The 19,653-nt window shown below is 35.6% G+C and overlaps 1 pseudogene; it reads left to right on the top strand.

Annotated features, from left to right (window-relative positions):
* Positions 1–12,363: 12,363 nt before the first annotated feature.
* LOC101361097 (N-chimaerin-like) lies at positions 12,364–14,802 on the top strand (annotated as a pseudogene).
* Positions 14,803–19,653: the final 4,851 nt, after the last annotated feature.

Below are 19,653 nucleotides of genomic sequence, written 5' to 3' on the forward strand. Positions count from 1 at the left end.
AAACAACTATCACTGGCCCAGCATGTTGGAGAAGACTAAAAAACTGAACTACAGTATGTATTACCGTATGCAGGCAAAGATGGGACAATTATTCACGAACAGGTAGGGTTTTCTAGAGAATGAGCTCATTTCAGTAGTATATGAAAGTAATCCACTCAACACAATAAATAGGCTAAATCCTATTAAAATCTTGGAAACTGTTATTCCTTTCCAGAAAATGACAGACATGTTTTAGTGAAAAATTGGTACTGAAAATAAGTAATCAGAGACTTCTTCCTATAATCTGGCTTTACTATTGCATTTTTTCCAAAAGTATGTGTTTGTGTGTGCATGTGTGAGTGTGAGTATGTATGCGTGTGTGTGTATCCAGTACAAGCCAGATACAATTGTAGATGTTGGATATTCAGCAGTAAATTAGGTACAGTCCCCGCTCTCAAGGAGCAGACATTGAATGAGGCAGGTAAATACTGTGTTAAGCTCAGCCTGATGTAATAAATGCTGGATGAATGCTTTGAGAAGAGTCACTGTGGCATGCCATGCAACAGCAGCAGAAGGAATACATCTAGTTTCAGGATATCAGAAAAGGGGCTCAGACTTAGCCAGGTGTTGACAAAGGCAAAAGATTTGGGTACAAGAACGGGTTATGTAGTGGTCCAGAGAGTTTAAAGGACAGTAGTGGCAATCGAACAAATTGTAGAGTTAGGGAAGAGAAAAGTGGACAGATCTGAGAGATATTTGTTCCTTAAATAATGACTTATGAGAATGAGCATAGGTTGAAGAAAGATGCCCAGGTTTCTGATTTAAGCATTCCTGAGGATGAGAGTAACAATGACAGAGATAAGAAATTCTGGTGTTCGAATTTCAAATTCTCACGGAATCTAGACTTTCTGGAGCCATGGAGGCTGGATAAACCCCTGAAACTCTTGCCCTGAGATCATCTTTAGACCGTAAACCTTAAAACAAAAATATCCCCTGAAGTCTTCTTAAAACCAAACAATAGTTTAGCTTAATTGGTAAAGAATGCCTGCCTTGAGCATTGTGGTCTTTTAAGATCTATCTATATGGGGTCAAGTTGACAATGGCAACTCAAAAGATTAGATAAGAAACTTAGGGGACAGTGAGTTCATGTTAATGGGGAAGGGACAACTCAAAAAAAGAGTTAAGAATAGTTGCACAATTCAAGGAATGTAATCAATATCCCTGAATTGTACATGTAAAAATTTTTGAATTGATGTATGTTCTGCTGTGTATATTCTTAACAATAACAACAAATAAAATAAATTATTAAAAAAAAGGAACACTAGCATTTTAGCAGGTTTGTAAAGGTCATGTCTAATATGACTGAAGGATAATAACAATAAGTAGAGGTTGAGTGAAAAAAGAGGCCCTCTATGGTAATGACACTTCTTTCCGTACTTCATCTGTTAGTGAGCTACTTTGGGCATCTGATCATGCTGTCAAATAACAATCATCTCTAACATAAAGTACTTTACAACTCTAAGAGTTTAAGAGTCTCAGAGATAGAAAGTACACTTCTAAGATAGTATAGCAGAGTGCTTGAAAAAGTTTTGAAATATTTGTCTGAAAACATCAGTTCTAGTCAGAATTCTAAATATAGATTATTAATGTTAAAAGGAGCCTTTCTGGCGCAGTGGTTTAGTTCTAGGCTGCTAACTCTTATGTTCATGGTTCGAACTCACCAGCCTCTCGCAGGAGAAAGATGTGGCAGTCTGCTTTCTTAAAGATTACACCCTTGGAAACCCTATGGAGCAAGTTAGTTAATTGTTGCATACCTCAATTTATTCATCTGTAAAATGTAGGAATTGGGTTTGATAGTATTTAATGTCTCACCAAGACTAAAGTTAACTTGATAACATGTACATTTTTTTTTTTAATGGACTCAAGGCAGTGGTTGTCTTTTCTTTTGGAAATGTTCCTAAGTTATCATTCACACATTAAACTGTTTTTCATTCTTTTTACTCAATTTGGACCAGCAGATGCTTGGTAGAATTCGAAAGAACAAAGGACTGAACCATATGTGAATTTTAATATCACCTTCTTCACCAGCTCTTTCATTTGTGTTCAATGAGTTTTTACTTGGAGTTTTATAAATTATAAAATATAGATTAATGATTGCGTTTTTATGCTTTTGATGTGTTGTTTAATGAGGTACGTTCTGTTTTATGTCTTACATCAAAGGGACAGCTGCTAGAAACCTTCTTATCATACACTTCAATTGATTTTTGCACTAATAAGTATAATCATCTGAATAATAGAATATGGTATCTCTTTTTTATATCAATGAACTTACCTTATAAATTTGGCGTCCACTTTTTTTCATTTGAATAAAGAAATGTATTCTGGGTTTTTTTCTTATTTTGAATTTTTAATTGCATTTCTTTAAATTGGACAGGCTCTCCCTGAAATAAACTTAAGTGATATATAAGATTGGAAAAACAGCTACAGGACACAGACATTTAACACTCCTGCAGGTCACAGAATATAGTTCAGGAAATTGCCATAATGGTTTTGCCTGCATCATTAATATAGTTTCTATAGGCACTATCAATCACTTTGGATTTAGGATGTACATTTCTAGTCACTGTAAATAAATGAAGTATTTATCATATTCTAAACTTAAAATAAGACATCAATTAAAGCTAAGTAACAGGCTAAACATAACCACTGTATAGATTATCAGATTCTCTGAAGTTTGACTTCTCTGCTACCACCGTAGTATCGTTCATCCTATACACTTATCATTTAAAATTAAATTTCCTTTCAGTAGAATATAATAATATGTGTGAACATTTTCTGCATCCATAAAGAAAGTCGATGTGTCATAAGCATAGTATTTAAAACTGCATTCTTAGCACTGTTAATATAGAATAAAGAAGGTAGGCATTCATAGATGTAAAACTACAAAATAAAATTAAATAGAAGAAAAAGGACCAACATGGCACAATTTGCCATTTTATTATTTTTTATATATACAAAGGTTTTAAGAGAAACATGGTTGTGTGACTTCCTAATTTCCATTAGTAAGCATGATAGAATGTAGTTACTAACAAACTTATTAGAAAATACTGGCATTTGTGTACAAAATGTAAGTAATTTGTCAAGGTGGATGAACTGCTCACTAACATGGCAATTATTGCATTGTCTCTGTCGTTCTCACATGCAAACATCCAACTAGAAGTGTTTAATGAGTTTTTTACTTACAAATGACTATAAGATATCATTTGGTTTTAGTATGTGTCTTAGTCATCTAGTGCTGCTACAACAGAAATACCACAAGTGGATGGCTTTAACAAAGAGAAATTTACTTCTTCACAGGAAAGTAAGCTAAAAGTTCAAATTCAGGGCGTCAGCTCCAGGGGAAGGCTTTTTCTCTCTGTCAGCCTTCTCATCAATGTTCCCCTGGACTAGGAGCTTCTCGGCGCAGGGACCCTGGGTGCAAAGGACAAGCTCCCCTCCTGGCACTGCTTTCTCGGTGGTAAAGGTCCCCCGCACCCCCACCCCGTCTCTTTGCTCACTTCTCTCTTTTATATATCAAGAGATTGCCTCAGGACACAATCCAATCTTGTAGACTGAGTCCTGCCTTACTAACACAACTGCCACCCATCCTCCCTCATTAACATCATAGAGGCAAGATTTACAACATATAGGAAAATCACAGGATACCAGGAATCATGGCCCAGCCAAACTGATACATACATTTTTGGGGAGATATAATTCAACCCATGACATTATGTGAGATAAAGTATTTTATTTAAATAATGAAATATACAAAAATTGCTTTTAAAATATTTTATTTTTAAATCTATTTTGAAATGTTATGTTAATTGACATTTTTAAAACTAGACTATATACTAAATTAATGAAAGTATTAAATAGGAGGTTTTCCAGAAAATGACAATCAAATCAGTAACTGTAGTGGAATAAAAAAAAATAAAAAGTAACTGTGCCTCATGAGACCTAGGTCTGAGTTTCACTTCCTTTAACTTGTTTTCTGACCTTATTCAAATCATAGCCTTTTTGGAACTCATTTTCCTTGTCCTTAAATGAAAGAAATTGAGTGAAAAGCATTCTAAGGTCATTCCATTTTTTAATGACATATTTCACTGTTCATTCACAGGCACAACATTTTTAAAAACACACATTAGTGATGGTTAATTTTCTGTGTTAACTTGGCTAAGCTATGGTGCCCAGTTGTTCGGTAAAACACTAGTCTAATTGCTGTTATAAAGTAGCTACAGGTGATTAAGTCAGTCGTCTTCAAGTAAAACAAATTAGCTTCTATAATGTGGGTGGACCTTAATCAATCAACTGAAGGCTGTAAAAGCAAAGGGGAAGTTTCTCTAGAGTGTGTTCTGCCTCCAGACTATAAACAGACATTTTGCCAGAACACTCTTACTCTTCACTCTTCTTGTCTACAGACCTACATAGAGGCAATACTCTCCAGCCTGACACTTGACCTAAGGATTTTGTCCTTGCCAGCCCACCACATTCAGGTAAGCCAATTCCTTGAAGTATGTCAGTCTCTCTTTATCTCTCATATATAGGAGACACATAGGACATATACATTTATAGGAGCCCTGGTGGTGCAGTGGTTAAGAGTTTGGCTGCTAACCAAAAGGTCAGCAGTATGAATCCACCAGTCACTCCTTGGAAACCCTATGGGCAGTTCTACTCAGTCTTGTAGAGTCACTATGAGTTGGAATTGACTTGGCAGCAATGGGTACAGGTAGTATGGTGTATATATATATATATATATATATATGTATATGTGTATATGTATATGTGTATATGTATATATATGTATACATACATATGTATACACACATATATACATATACAGACACACACATATATATATATATATATCCCACTGGCTCTGGTTCTATAGAGAACACTAAGACAAAGTTCAAATAATATAATAGCAATTTTAAAGATACAAGTTAAAAATATTAATGAAATAAGTGTTAAAAATTTTAAAATATATTAATTCATAGGTACAGCAACCTTAATGTATAAATTCAAAAATTTCCTATGTTTTCAAGTTTTTACATAGCCTATTCTGTACTAGTCACATTTCTAGATAAAATTACATGCTATAACAAATTTTTTTATTGCCTTTAATTCTAACACAAATATATTCCTCACTTTAATTTATAAGTGCTGTTTAGTTATGAGAGAGTTCTATCAATTGCCTGTTACACTTTGCCTTACTTTAACTTTGTTGATCATTTCTGTATCTGAGCATTTCAGATAAATTACTAAGTCTCAGTTGACATTTGAATTAAAATGTCTCCATGTCTCATTCCTACGTATTTTTGGAAAAGGCTTTGAGAATCCAGGGAGTAACAGTTTAATCTTACTTATGTTTGACCTTGGCTACCTCAGTTCAGAAGAATATACAGCATGTCATCGATCTCAATTCCTAAATTCCATGCCCTTTATCTTATTTCTTATATAATAAATTGGTTTTCATACTTATAGATTTGAAAAATGACTTGATGGGAAGAGAAAGATTGGGTTTTAAGACTAAGGATGGGGCAGTTTTACTTTTAAGCAAAAAGAAAATGTCCTCCTAAATATAAGGGATAAACTTGATAAATCCACATACTGAAGGTATTTTTGCTAAAGCAGAATGTAAAACAAAAAATTAAAAATTAAAAACAAACTTTTTTTTACAAATGGAGAATTAAAATTGAAACAGGCCACTAAGTCAGGCATGAAATGACGTTAGCGTATAGCTGAATTGAGGAAGCTGATCCCCAAATGTATGCAATACGTGTGTGAGTGTGTGTGCATCTTCTCACATTTTAAAGGCATTTTCACTTTCAATAGAACACTCATTTTAAAAATCATCTGTAATCTTGTAATTCCCATGAAATACTCTTTGTAAAATTAATCAGACTTGAATCAAAACAAGCCTCCAAATCTAACTGCAGAAAATGCATGGATAGAGGGACACCTTTTTAAAAAATTAAATGTATACAGTCAGAAAAATTGATAATTTGATAAATCATATAGGAAAAAGAATTCTGCTTATCAGTTAAAAAAAAATATTTCAGGGAAGGAAAGGCAACCATTAGGTTAAGACATAATTAAAGGATAAATCAACCAAACGTAGTGTGTGAATCTTATTTGGATCCTGATTCAAATAAACCAACAGAAAAAAACAAAATCAACCAGGGGAAATTGAACATTCACTAGGTATTTAATAATATCATGGAATTATTGTCATTTTTTTAAGGGGGAAAAATCTGCAAGCCTGATCTACTTCATTGGTCACTAATTCAGGACGAGTCATCTAGTGGTTCATTGCCAAACAGAGTATACACATAATAAACTTTTGTTGAATTTGTTCTCTTTTTTAATTCATTAATATTTTAATATGTAGAATAAAAGTAAAAATAAATCAGAAGTATATAATTTTTTAAAAAAATTATATGCAGTCCAAGAGGCATGACAAAGTATTTCAGAAAACATTAATTTATTCAAATATGTATGCTACATCAAAATAATTTCAATTTCCTCTTGGACCTTGTTCTTTATGGTGAAGGTCAAAGGTTTAACTTATATGCTCGTCTCTCTTTTTGGATTCCAACATAGTCCTAATTGAAATTTGACATATATGCCTATTAGTTGAATTTATCTTTTTCCATGCTTCATTAACAATGCACTTTACTATACTATAAAGATAATGCTCATAAAAAAAGTCTCTTATGCAATGTGGATTACTTTGAAACATGACTGATTATCTCAAATGTAATATAGAATTCATACGATAAAATTTCATATGCTGAACTTGAGTCTGTGTCTAGAATTTAAATATATATTGAAGGAAGTAAAAACAATTTTCATTACACAAAAATGAACAAAATTTTGAGGAACTACAATAATCTTTTATTTGACTATGTGCCAATTAGAGATAGAGATGTCATTTAGGACTTTTATTTAAAACATTTATTCTCAGGAATTATTTATTATCATAGATTATAAATGATGTAAGTAAATTTTTTGAGAGTGTACATTTTTCTACATTATTATGATGTTGCTTTACCCAAGCTCCTTAACTAATACGTACTTTATAAAATTAACACTTTTTGGCAAGCAATATGGTCTTATATGTTGGATATGAATGCAAATGTCCCCTACTATTTCTTGAAAATGAGTCCAAAATCTCAGAATCTAAAAATAAAAAAAAAGTTCTAAAAAGACTAGAAATGTAAAAGACTCCTCCCTGTGGAAGTCACAGATTATTATTCTTCTATTTGTGAGGGGAAAAATATAATTTTCTCATTTAATTCTTTGAAAGGTCAGACTTTTAAAAACACCTTTCACAAGGCAGTAGTTCAGTTGTGGACTGTAAGTTGATAGGCTGGAGACTTCCAACCAACTACTCTTTCCCTAAAGACTATCAGTGTCTGGAGAGAAACTAGGAATGTTCATTTCAACAGACACCCATAGGTGATTCTAATGTATAGGGTCACCCAACGGAAAATTTGGTTTTAAGTTTCCCTTCACATCAAAATCACTGGGAACATTTGCAAAATGCAAGTGCCTATTCCCAACTCCATGAATTCAAATCCTCCATTTCAATGGAGATGTGGTTCATACTTCTGATACCCATAAGCATATTAATGTGCAGTCATGGTTGAGAACCACTGCTCTGAGGTAGGACTTCTCAAACTTTAACATGCAGACAAACCACTCAAGGATCTTGTAAAACTATAGATTCTGATTGGCAGATCTGGAGTGGAGTCTGAGAGTATGCATTTCTAACAACCTCCCAGGTGATGTCCATGATACTGGTCCACACACCACACTTTGAATAGCAATGAAGTATATTATTCTTTAATGGTGAATTATGTTTGGCATAGCCAGATATACCACAAATGAGGTAGTTAAGAAAAGCTTGAAACTAGTGACAGTTTTGGGATAAATGTTGAAAACACATATCTAGTTAGATGGTATATATATAAAAAAAAAAATCCAGTTAGCTGCCAAAGACAGTATCTGATGCTTATGACTAAATACGAGTTACAGTCCAGGAATATACTCATCACTAGGGATCAAGCAAATGGTAACTGCACTGCAGTGGGAGGAAATGATGAGGTTAATTTTATAATTATCAAGTTTGCAATGATAGCAAATAAATAATATTTGAATTTATTTTTAAAAGCATAGGAAAGCTTTTTTATCACTAGCTTTTTAAAAAAAATACTGGAAAGTCCATTTTAATGTTATGCTTTTAAGAGAGAAACTAGGTATTAAAAAAATCAACATTTAGCAGCTGGAAAATATTGACTCTGTAGCAGGGAGTCTGTCATCCTTGCTGTTACCCTGAACATTTCAGTTTCAGAAGTTGCATGACTTTCGAATCTCCTCCACGTAAGACATTCTGCCTGACATACGGATTTATTCCTGGCTTTCCATCAGTTTCTAATTAATAGCACCACTGTGTGCTACATGATGTGAGAATTGAAAATCTCTAAACAGTACCACAGGAACACCACATTGCACTTCTACTTGAAAAAACACCTGATCAGTTACCCAGCTGTTTCCTCCAGATGTTGTCTGCAAACTCAAAGGTCATTGTTGCACTAAAATTGAGATTAATTTGACTTAAAGGTATTGCTCACTACAAACACTAGTACGACTACTAAAATCAAGTTTTTAAATATCCATAAATTTACACAGTGAAACCTGTAGAATTTATCAGATGCATATGCTTCTAAAATCACTTCTCCCCACTTTTTAAAAACTAAATACAAATCTATATATTTATATATGTGTTATAAATAAACTGTGGAATGACACATTTTTGTTTTTGTTTTTAAGAAAAAGCACAGTCTTCCCAATGGATTAACTCTCCAAAAGTACAGGAACATATTATTAGTGCAAAATAATGACAGAATTCAGTTTAATATGAAAAACCCAACAAATGGTGAATGCTTTTGTAATGGCAAATAAAATATACTGTCAGTGCGATTTTTTCCTAATGCTGATCTGGGGAGCAAAATAGTAAGACTCAATCTAAAAAAACTTTGCTTGCTGAAAGTGAAAAGGACTTGAAGCACTTACTGATGAAGAACAAAGATTACAGCCTTCAGCATGGATTACACCTCAATATAAAAATGAAAACACTCAAACTGGACCAATAAGCAACGTCATGATAAACAGAGAAAATATTAAAGTTGTCAAGGATTTCATTTTACTTGGATCCACAATCAACACCCACGGAAGCCGTCATGAAATCAAAGGACCTATTTCATTGGGCAAATCTACTGCAAAAGACCTCTTTCAAGTGTTAAAAAGCAAAGATGTCACTTTGAGGACTAAGGTGCCCCTGACCCAAGCCATAGTATTTTCAATCGCCTCATATGCATGCAAAAGCTAGACAATGAATAAGGAAGACCGAAGAAGAGTTGATGCCTTTGAATTATGGTGTTGGCAAAGAATATTGAATATACCGTGGACTGCCAGAAGAACAAACAAATTTGTCTTGGAAGAAATACAGCCTGAATGCCTTAGAAGCAAGGATGGTGAGACTTCGTCTCACATACTTTGCACGTTATCAGGAGAGACCAGTCCCTGGAGAAGGACATCATAATTAGTAGAGGGTCAGCAAAAAACAGAAAGACCCTCAAGGAGATGGACTGTCACAGTGGCTACAACAATGGGCTCAAACATATCAACAATTGTGAGGATGGCACAGGACCGGGACCAGGCTGTGTCTCGTTATGTTGTACATAGAATAGCTATGAGTCAGAATCGACTCAATGGCACCTAACAACAACAACCACTAAAGATAAAGAGTTTATGTCAAGTGTGTGCGTGTATGTATGTGTGTGTATTTTTTACTGTATAGAGGTTTTGTATAATAACACAACGTTATTACATTGAGTGAGATCATGTTGTAACAGGATGTTATTAGAGTCACATAGACATTAAAATTTGTCCTTTATAAAGCACGTTGTGGCATTTCATTATAAGTATGCTTTTTCATAATAAAATCAGAATGCAAGCACGAGTCCTGCAATAACTCTGCATCTGAACACCTAAAAGCAGATCAAATATGTCCGTGATCTTACAATTTTTGTTTTTTATAGATTCAATATTTTAATTTAATAATAGGAAGATTAAATACTTGGACTACTTGAGCTGACTTTCTAAACCGGAAACATTATTTATTTTCATTAACTGTATATTTCAATTATTTCCTTACCAAATTAAAATAAAACCAAAATCTCAAGGAAAACTATTGCAAAAACTTTTTTTAAGAACATTTATTGATCCTATGCGTATATGGCTTTAAAAAACCCAACCAGTTGCCATCAAGTTGATTCCAACTCATAGCAACCATATAGGACAGAGTAGAACTGCCCCATAGAGTTTCTAATAAGCAGCTAGCGGATTTGGAGTGCCGACCTTTTGGTTAGCAGCCATAGCTCTTAACCTCTGTGCCACCAGGGCTCCTTATATGGCACTGGGTTACTGTTCTCTAAACAGTGACCCTCCATATAATATTTGCAATGTGACCTATTTACATACCAATACATATTTTACGATGCATGTCCGCTATGAGCAGAGCTTATCTGGGATCAATAAATACCTGTTCTTTGCCTTCAAAAATTACCAAAAAAGACTTTACCAAAAAGGTTAAAAGATAAGCTATCTACTGGGAGAATATCTTCAGAAACCATATATTCGACTAGAATTTAATAACCAATATACATATAAAACTTCCACAACTTAACAACAAAAAGACAACTCAATCATAAAATGGGCAAAGGACTTGAATAGACATTTCACCAAAGGTGACATTCAGATAGCCACCAAACACATGTAAAGGTGTTTAGCATCATTAGCCATTAGAGAGATGCAAATCAAAACCACAATGAGATACATTTCACTTCCACTAGAATGGCTAAGATTAAAAAAAAAAATGCAACAACAAATGTTGGTGAGGATGTGGGAAATTGGAACACTTATCCACTGCTGATGGGAATGGAAAATGGTACAGCTATTGTGTAAAGCAATGTGGCGATAGTTCCTCAAAAAAACAAAAAATAGAGCTACCTTATGATCCAGCAATTCTCCTGCTAGGTACATACCCCAAAGACTTGAAAGCAAAGACTCAAAAAGAGACTTGTATACCAGTGTTCATTGCATCACTATTCACAATAGCCAAAAGGTGGAAACAACCTAAATGCCCATCAACAGATGAATGGATAACAAAATGTTGTACATACGTAGAATGGAATACTACTTAGCCAGTAGAAGAAATGAAGTCTTGATACGTGCTACACTATGGGTGGAGCTTGAAGACATTATGCTAAGCAAAATAAGCCAATCACTTAAGGACATATGTTGTATGACCTTATTTATATTAAAAGATTTTAAAAAGGCAAATATACAGAAACCGAAGTTTATTAGTGGTTATCAGTGGAGGGAGGGAGGGAGAAAAGGGGGTTAACAATGATGGAAAAATTGCATTCATTAACAGTAGGCTTTCACAGCCGATTATTGTAATTGCTGTCAATAAACTGTACACCCATAAAAAGTTGAATTGGCAAAAGATGTGTGACAGATGTATTTACAATAATGACACAAAAAAAGAGTAGCTACTGAAGTTATCTTAAAACCAAACAATAGTATAGCTTAACTAGTAAAAAAAAGCCTGCCTTGAATGTTACACTCTTTTAAGCACTGTCTATATAGGATTAAATTGACACTAGCTACTTGAAAGATTAGATAGGAACCTTAGGGGGCAGTGAGTTTATGTTAATGAAGGAGGAACAACTCAGAAACGGAGAGTGAGAATGGTCGCACAACTTGAAGAATGTAATAAATGTCACTAAATTGGACATGTAGAAACTGTTGAATTGGTGTATGTTTTGCTGTGTATATTCCTAACAACAACAAAATAAATAAAATTTAGAAAAAATAATAATAATCATCCCTCAATGGCTGAGGATACCATCAAAAGCTATTCAGGAATGATATGGATAAATAGCAATTTCCTAAAGATTGCTTTCTGAGATGAATGTGTGGTCCTTGGCTGCTAACTAAAAGTTTGGACATTTGAGTCTACCCAGAGGCATCTGGAAGAAAGGCCTTGTGATCTACTTCCTAAAAAATCAGCCATTGAAATCCCTATGGAGCAGTCATCCAAGGTACAACAATGGATATCTATTCACCTGGAGCAATAAAGGAAGGAGGAGAGTCTGTAATAGAAGGAGTGTCTTAAGCTGGGTTCTCTAAAGAAGCAAAACCAGTAAAGCATATAAATATATAGAGAGAGAGATTTATATCAAGGAAATAGCTCACGCAATTGTAGATGCTAGAATGTCGCAAGTACCTGGATCATGGTAGAGGCCTCTCCCAATTCATGGAGCTGCAGACCTGGTGAACCCAAGATTGGCAGGTCGGAGAGCAGGGCTCCTGCTCACAGGCTGTGAAGATCAAAGAATCCCAAGATCGACAGGTAAGCTGCTAGCTCAAGTCCCAAGAACTGGAGGTGAGATGACAAGAGGCAGCTGCTGGGTCCAGAACAAGCCAAAAACTTTGGCAAGGCAAGCAGGAAGGAAGTAGCTGGCGGAGGGTGAGGGCGGAAAGATGAAGGCTGAGGGGGTGGTGAGCCACCACCGGCCCTGCCCCCACCAGTACCACTCAGCAGATTCCATCATGGGGGTGATCACATATCAAATTTCAACACGGAAGTGATCACATTATACAACTGCCAAAACACTGAGAATCATGGCCTAGCCAAGTTGACATACAATCTTAACCATCAGAAGGAGGAAATGGAATGTGTGGCTAATTGTCTCCATGAACAACTGCCTCCTTTGCCATGAGACCAGAAGAATTGATGGTGCCCAGCTACCATTACTGAACATTTTAATCAAAGATTCTATAGAAGAATTCTGATCAAACAGGCAAAATACTGAACAGAATTTCACTTTCTCATGGACTCCAGACTTTCTGGAGCCATGGAGGCTGGGTGAATTCCTAGAACTATAGCTCTGAGATAATCTTTAAAATTTAAACCAAAAATATCCCCTGAAGTCTTCCTAAAACCAAACAATATGAACTATTAGCTTAACTAGTAAACAGTGTTTACCTTGAGCATTGTGCTCTTTTGGTCTCTATATGGGATCAAGTTGACAACAACAACCTGAAAGATTAGATAGGAAACTTAGAGGGCAGTGAGTTTATGTTAACTGGGAAGGAACAACTTGTAAAAGGAGAGTGAGAATGGGTGCACAACCTGAAGAATGTAATCAAAATGTCACATGCAGAAATTGTTGAACTGGTGTATATTCTACTGTATACATTCTCAACAACAACAAAAATAAAATAAATTATAAAAAAGGGAAAGAAAGAAAACCCTATAGAGCACAGTTCTACCCTGACATACTTTGAGTCACCGTAAGTCAGAGTCAACTTGACAGTAACTGGTTGGTTGGATTGGTTGAGTCTGCTCAGACAGTTAGAACATTTTCTTCAGCCTATGTAATAGAAGAAATGCCTCATGATTTTCAAAATGCCACATTTGTTACTACTTTGAGGTCCATACATTTAGAGGGCCACACTGATGCGAATACTGTGCCAACTTCATGCGGGGGTCTCATTGCTCAGAGAGTGAAAAGTGCAGATTTTGGTTTGAATGTTCATAAGCAGTGTTCCAAGATGGTCTCAAATGACTGTAAGCCAGACTGGAAACATGCCAAATGGTGTACAGCTGTGACCCTACAATGTTCATAAAAGCACATATCACTAAGCTGCCCATGGTGGTGGACATGTGTATCAGGGAAATTGAATCCAGAGGTCTTAATTCTGAAGGGCTATACTGAGTATCAGGATTTAGTGACCTAATGAAAAATGTCAAGATGACTTTTGTCGGGGAAATTATGGATCCCAATGGGCAATTGGAAACCCTTCATGAAGCACTGAAGCTAAGGCTGTCTGCTCACTGTGAAACTCTCTGCTATTTCATGGTGTATCTAAAGAGAGTGCCCCTTCATGAAAAGGAGAATCTTATGAATGCAGAGAACCTTGGAATTGTTTTTGGTCCAACCCCTTTGAGATCTCCAGAACAAAATGCAATGGCTGCATGGAATGATATATGATACTAGAGACTGGTGATGGAGCTGCTATCAAAAATTAAGACATTTTATTTTAAATTTTTAATTTGAGGGGAAAAAAGAAATGTCTTACAGATGAAGGAATGTTTTATAGTAATTTAATTGGCTCTTATAGCTGAACTATTTCCTGGTTAGAGGTTTGGGCATATAACTAGACTAAAATGATGAAACTTTTTGTTGTTTTTGTAGTGCCGTTCAGCTGTTCTTGTAAAACAGTGAGCACTAGCTTCCAGTTCTAGGAATTGTGGGTATTTATCATGTTAAGAGAAATTCAAGGTATTGCATATTAGCCCCCTGTTTGGCAAGGGAACCTCATACAATGAAAACAACAAATTGCACAGCCTCTTCCTCCTGGGTAGTTTGTGGTTGTAATTTTGTAATTCAGCATGTTTTACAGAGTAAACCTGTTGTGACTTTCCAAAAAAAAAAAAATTACCATTGCGAATTAAATGATTTGGATGGAATGAATGACGTTTTGTTCCCAGCTTGAGAATAAAAACACAAACAGCAATAGTAGTAGAAATAACATCTAAAAACCTTTGTTGAGTTTCTTTTATTGTCCAGAGACTGTGTTAAGTACAATATATTTGTTATTAAACTATTGTCTTAGTTATCTAGTGCTACTATAACAGAAATACCACAAGCGGATGGCTTTAACAAAGAGAAATTTATTTTCTCACAGTAAAGTAGGCTAGAAGTCCAAATTCAGGGCATCAGCTCCAGGGGAAGTCTTTCTCTCTCTGTTGGCTCTGGAGGAAGGTCCTTGTCATCACTTTCCCTGGACTAGGAGCTTCTCCATGCAGGAACCCCGGGTCCAAAGGACACACTATGTTCCTGGTGTTCTTTCTTGGTGGTATGAGGTCCCCCTGTCTCTCTGCTTGTTTTTCTCTCTTATTTCTGTAAGATAAAAGGTGATGCAGGCCACATCCCAGGGAAACTCCCTTTACATTGGATCAGGGATGTGACCTGAGTAAGAGTGTTACCTCCCACTCTAGTTCTCTTTAACATGACCTAATCTTGCCTCATTAACCACAGGCAGAGATTAGGATTTACAACACACAGAAAAATTACATCAATCACAAAATGAAGGACAACTACACAATACTGGGAATCATGGCCTAACCAAGTTGACACATATTTTTGGGGGACACAATTCAAGCCATGACAACACTCATAACCCTATGAGATGGATAATCTTGTCATTGTCACTTTACATATGAGGGGACTGAGGCTTGAAAAGGTCTAATTAACATGCCAAATGTCACACTACTAATAAATGGAACAACCAGGTCTCAAACTTAAATCTGATTTCAAAACCTACCATCTTAACCAATTGATATTTGGCAGCCAGAAAGCAGTAAAATTAATGACACTGAAAGTAGATATTTAGCTGAATATAATTACCCTGAGTGAGATAATTCTCTAATCAAAAGAAATGATCTTAAGAGAATGAGGTTGGCTAAAAATCATGCTGAATGGAATCTAGGGGATTATATGGTTGACAAATAATTTTTTTAAATTAATACAGCAGGCAGTTTGTAACCACTATCATCTCCTCCAAAAATAAATAAAATATTTTTAAAAGATTATATTCTAACACAGGTTAAAAATCTCTCTGGATCAGAAATAGAATAGAGAACTTGCAGATTTGAGCAGTGACTTATATAGTAAGGCTACAAAACCCAAAAACAAGCAGTGGGGACCAGCAAAGCATTAGGATACTGTTTACACTCTCATCAATGAATACAGAAAAAACACCAACTGCTGACATAAGGTTCTTTTGGTGGGGGCATTAATTGTGAACCTGAGAACTAGATTAATGCCCCTGTGATGCTAAAGGATTATAAGTGCAATGTCTTCATGGAGTGAATGTCTTTGTTGCTAATATAAGGCCTGCCTCTGACATCTGGATCTTTCTGGCTAAGATAATCATGGAACTACAGAACAGAAGAAGGGGGAATAAAGGGATGAGAGAAAATAAAAACTTCCTTAAGAGATGAGCTCTCATGCTCCATTCAAGCTATATATAAAGAAACCTAACAGTAGTTAATTCATTCAATAAACCTGAAAAATGGGAGAATTTACATCCAAGGAAATAGAAATAATAGAGCAATCTTATAGTGTTTTAAAAGCACAGCTAAAATCTTCAAAAAAGTAGAGTAGATAAGTGTATCTAAAAATAAAAGCCAAAAGCCATAAGACAAACGAGAAGTCTCAGCAACCAAAGAGTGAGTACAGGTGAATATGACAAGGAACCAATGAGAAATCGAGAAAATGAAAACTATAATCTTTATAATAAAATTTCATTTTATTTACAAAGTAAAAATCCCTTCTGAATAAATAAGGATAAAGAGTAGTTTGGCCAAATGTAAAGAGTGAATTAAAGTTTAGATATTAGAGCATACAGTTTTGGTGTGAAATGAAGGGTTAGTAAATGGCTTTTTACAAGAATAGAAAGCATGTTCCTTAGTATTGAGTTGAAGAGCAAATCTGTCATATTGAGGAAGAGGCAGAGAGAATGCCAAAGCCTCAGCACTTCCTTAAAAATAGTTTATGTTTACTTTGTAAAACTGCTATAAATTGGTTCTGTGATATACCAGATTATTTTAGCAGCAGAAATTGCAAAGCCTTTTGATTTTGACAAGATATTTATGCTGAACTCTCAAAATAATCAGATATGTAGTCTGCCAATTATGGATGTGCACACTATACATCATGGTCTAGGAAAAAATTCATAACTCAGAATTTTTCAGCTTTTCCTGCAAAAGATATTCAACTAAAACACTCATTTCTTCCTTCATACTTTCTACTAGGCCAAGAAGAAAGTGGAATCAACCATAAGCCATCAGTTTCTGCCCAGGTACCTATTAAGTAATGGGATTATTAATGACAAACACCCAGTTTTTCTCTGAGACATTATCTGTAAAATAATACAGAATACAGAATTCCTTTAAAAACAGTTATGTATGTCACCTCTGTGCAGCCACACTTAAAAGATCCTTAATTGCTCTCTGGTGGTTATGATAATCTTCCTGACATGAAAATGCACCAGGAATGTTTGTGAAAATAAGTCTCCTAGGATGGAGTACACCCTCACATTCATGGCCTCTTAGTAATACTGCATGTCAGGGTGAGAAGTCCCATGACCTTTCTAGTTCAGTCACAATAAAACAATATTCTCCCATTTTCTTCACAGTCAGGGGAACGGGTAAAGCATAGATTTATCTACTCCCCAGGTCGAAAAGCTTCTAATGTCAATCCTTATTTTTTACAACCTTTATTTCAGGATTTCTGATTCTAGCAGCTTGACAAAACCACTGCTGACAACTCTCCTAGTAAGTGCCTTTAAGAACACATTTGTCTGCTTGTCTTCTGAACATCTTTAATCCCGGCAAGAATGCTTTTAAATTTATTCCCAGAGAATGTGTCCTCTGTCTCTCTCCTCTTGACTGCTACTATCCCTGTCTTCCATCCCCTCTGTTTCATCAGCTCCTCACAGACACTGCAGACACAGCATGCCCTGGGCTATGAATCCTAGCTGGACTTCTGTTGGTAGTGAGCACACCAATACCCATCAAATAATGTGTGATGTGCTCAAACTGTGGAGGAGATTGTACAGCATTCATTCAAGATTTCAAGTTGGCATATACAACCAAACGCAAAGGTAACTCAAGATGTGAGCCACCTGGAAGAAGGAAATTATGAAGTCAACTGAACATAACTTTTCAGGAAAATTTACTCAAAGCCCCACCCCAAATTTGGTAGTGATGCAGCTGATTAAATTATTGTTGCTATTTCTTAGAACATGTGTTTTTTAAATATGCAGTTTGGGAGGTCTTGGAAGAAAACTGTCTGATATTTCTAAGTTATTTTGGCTGCTTCTTGAAGCGTTCGATAAGTTAACTTCAAAGAATTAATACTCTATAAAATTTAGTTTGTGTGTTAGCAGAAAGGAAATAGCAAGACGAGTATTCTGCCTATGGCGAGTAACCCAAGACCATGCAGGGTCAGTCAGGTATTCTGCCAATTGCAAGTACCTAAATATCAAATTCACAGTAAAATTATGGGAAGAGGCAATGATTGAGGAGCTAGGAAAAATAAAGAAACTGATGGCCACATCTTTTCAAAGTACTTCTTTCTGTCTCCTGTTTAGAATTGTTAGTAATGGAGATTCAGGGTAAGTGAATAGATTCTTCAGGTTTATAGGCATATCTCACTGTTTCCCTTCGTTTCAATAAAAAAAGTGTATAGAAAATCCATTAATAGGTGGTTGTAGAGGGGGAAAGAGACAGAATTTTCAAGATTCTAGTCTAAATTCAAAGTTAAAACCAGACTTGATTTCAAACCTTTGTTATTTCCTAAAGGGCATCTAGGATGAAACAAGCAGGCAAGCTGTTGTTGTCAGGTGCCGTCGATTTGGCTCTGATGCATAGTGACCCTATGTACAACAGAATGAAACACTGTCTGGTCCTACGCCATCCTTACAATCATTACTATGTTGGAGACTATTGTTGTAGCCACTGTGTCAATCCATCTCTTTGAAGGTGTTCCTCTTTTTCGATGACCCTCTACTAAGTATGATGTCATTCTCCAGGGACTGGTCCCTCCTGATAACATGTCCAAAGTACACGACACAAATCTCCCCATCCTCGCTTCCAAGGAGCACTCTGGCTGTATTTCTTCCAAGACAGACTTGTTCTTTCTTCTGGCAGTCCATGGTGTATATTCTATATTCTTGGCCAACACCATTATTCAAAGGCATCAATTCTTCTTCAGTCTTCCTTATTCACTGTTCAGCTTTCCTATGCACAGGAAGCAATTGAAAATAGCATGGCTAGGATCAGGCACACCTTAGTCCTTAAAGTGATACATTTGCTTTTTAACACTTTAAAGAGATATTTTACAGCAGATTTGTCCAATACAATAAGTCACTTGATTTTCTCACTGTTGCTTCCATGGCCATTGATTGTGGATCCAAGTAAAATGAAACCGTTGACAATGTCAGTCTTTTCTCCATTTATCATAATGTTGCTTATTGGTCCAGTTGTTTACCTTATGTTGAGGTGTAATCCATATTGAAGGCAGTGGTCTTTGATCTTCAATAAGTGCTTCAAGTCCTCTTCACTTTCCTCAACCAAGGTTGTAATCATCTGCATATCGCACTTTGTTAATGAGTCTTCCACCAATCCTGATGACATGTTCTTCTTCATATAGTCCAGTTTCTCAGATTATTTGCTCAGCATACAGATTGAATAAGTATGGTGAAAGGATACAACTCTGACACACACCTTTCTTGATTTTAAACCAGGCAGTACCCCGTTGCTCTGTTCAAACAACTGTCTCTTGGTCTATGTACAGGTTCCTCATGACCACAATTAAGTATTCTGGAATTCCCGTTCTTCACAATGTTATCCATAATTTGTTATGATCCACACAGTCGAATGCCTTTGCATAGTCAATAAAACACAGGCAAACATCTTTCTGGTATTCT

Source organism: Trichechus manatus, unplaced genomic scaffold (assembly GCF_000243295.1).
Source record: "Trichechus manatus latirostris isolate Lorelei unplaced genomic scaffold, TriManLat1.0 scaffold00056, whole genome shotgun sequence".
Lineage (NCBI taxonomy): Eukaryota > Metazoa > Chordata > Mammalia > Sirenia > Trichechidae > Trichechus > Trichechus manatus.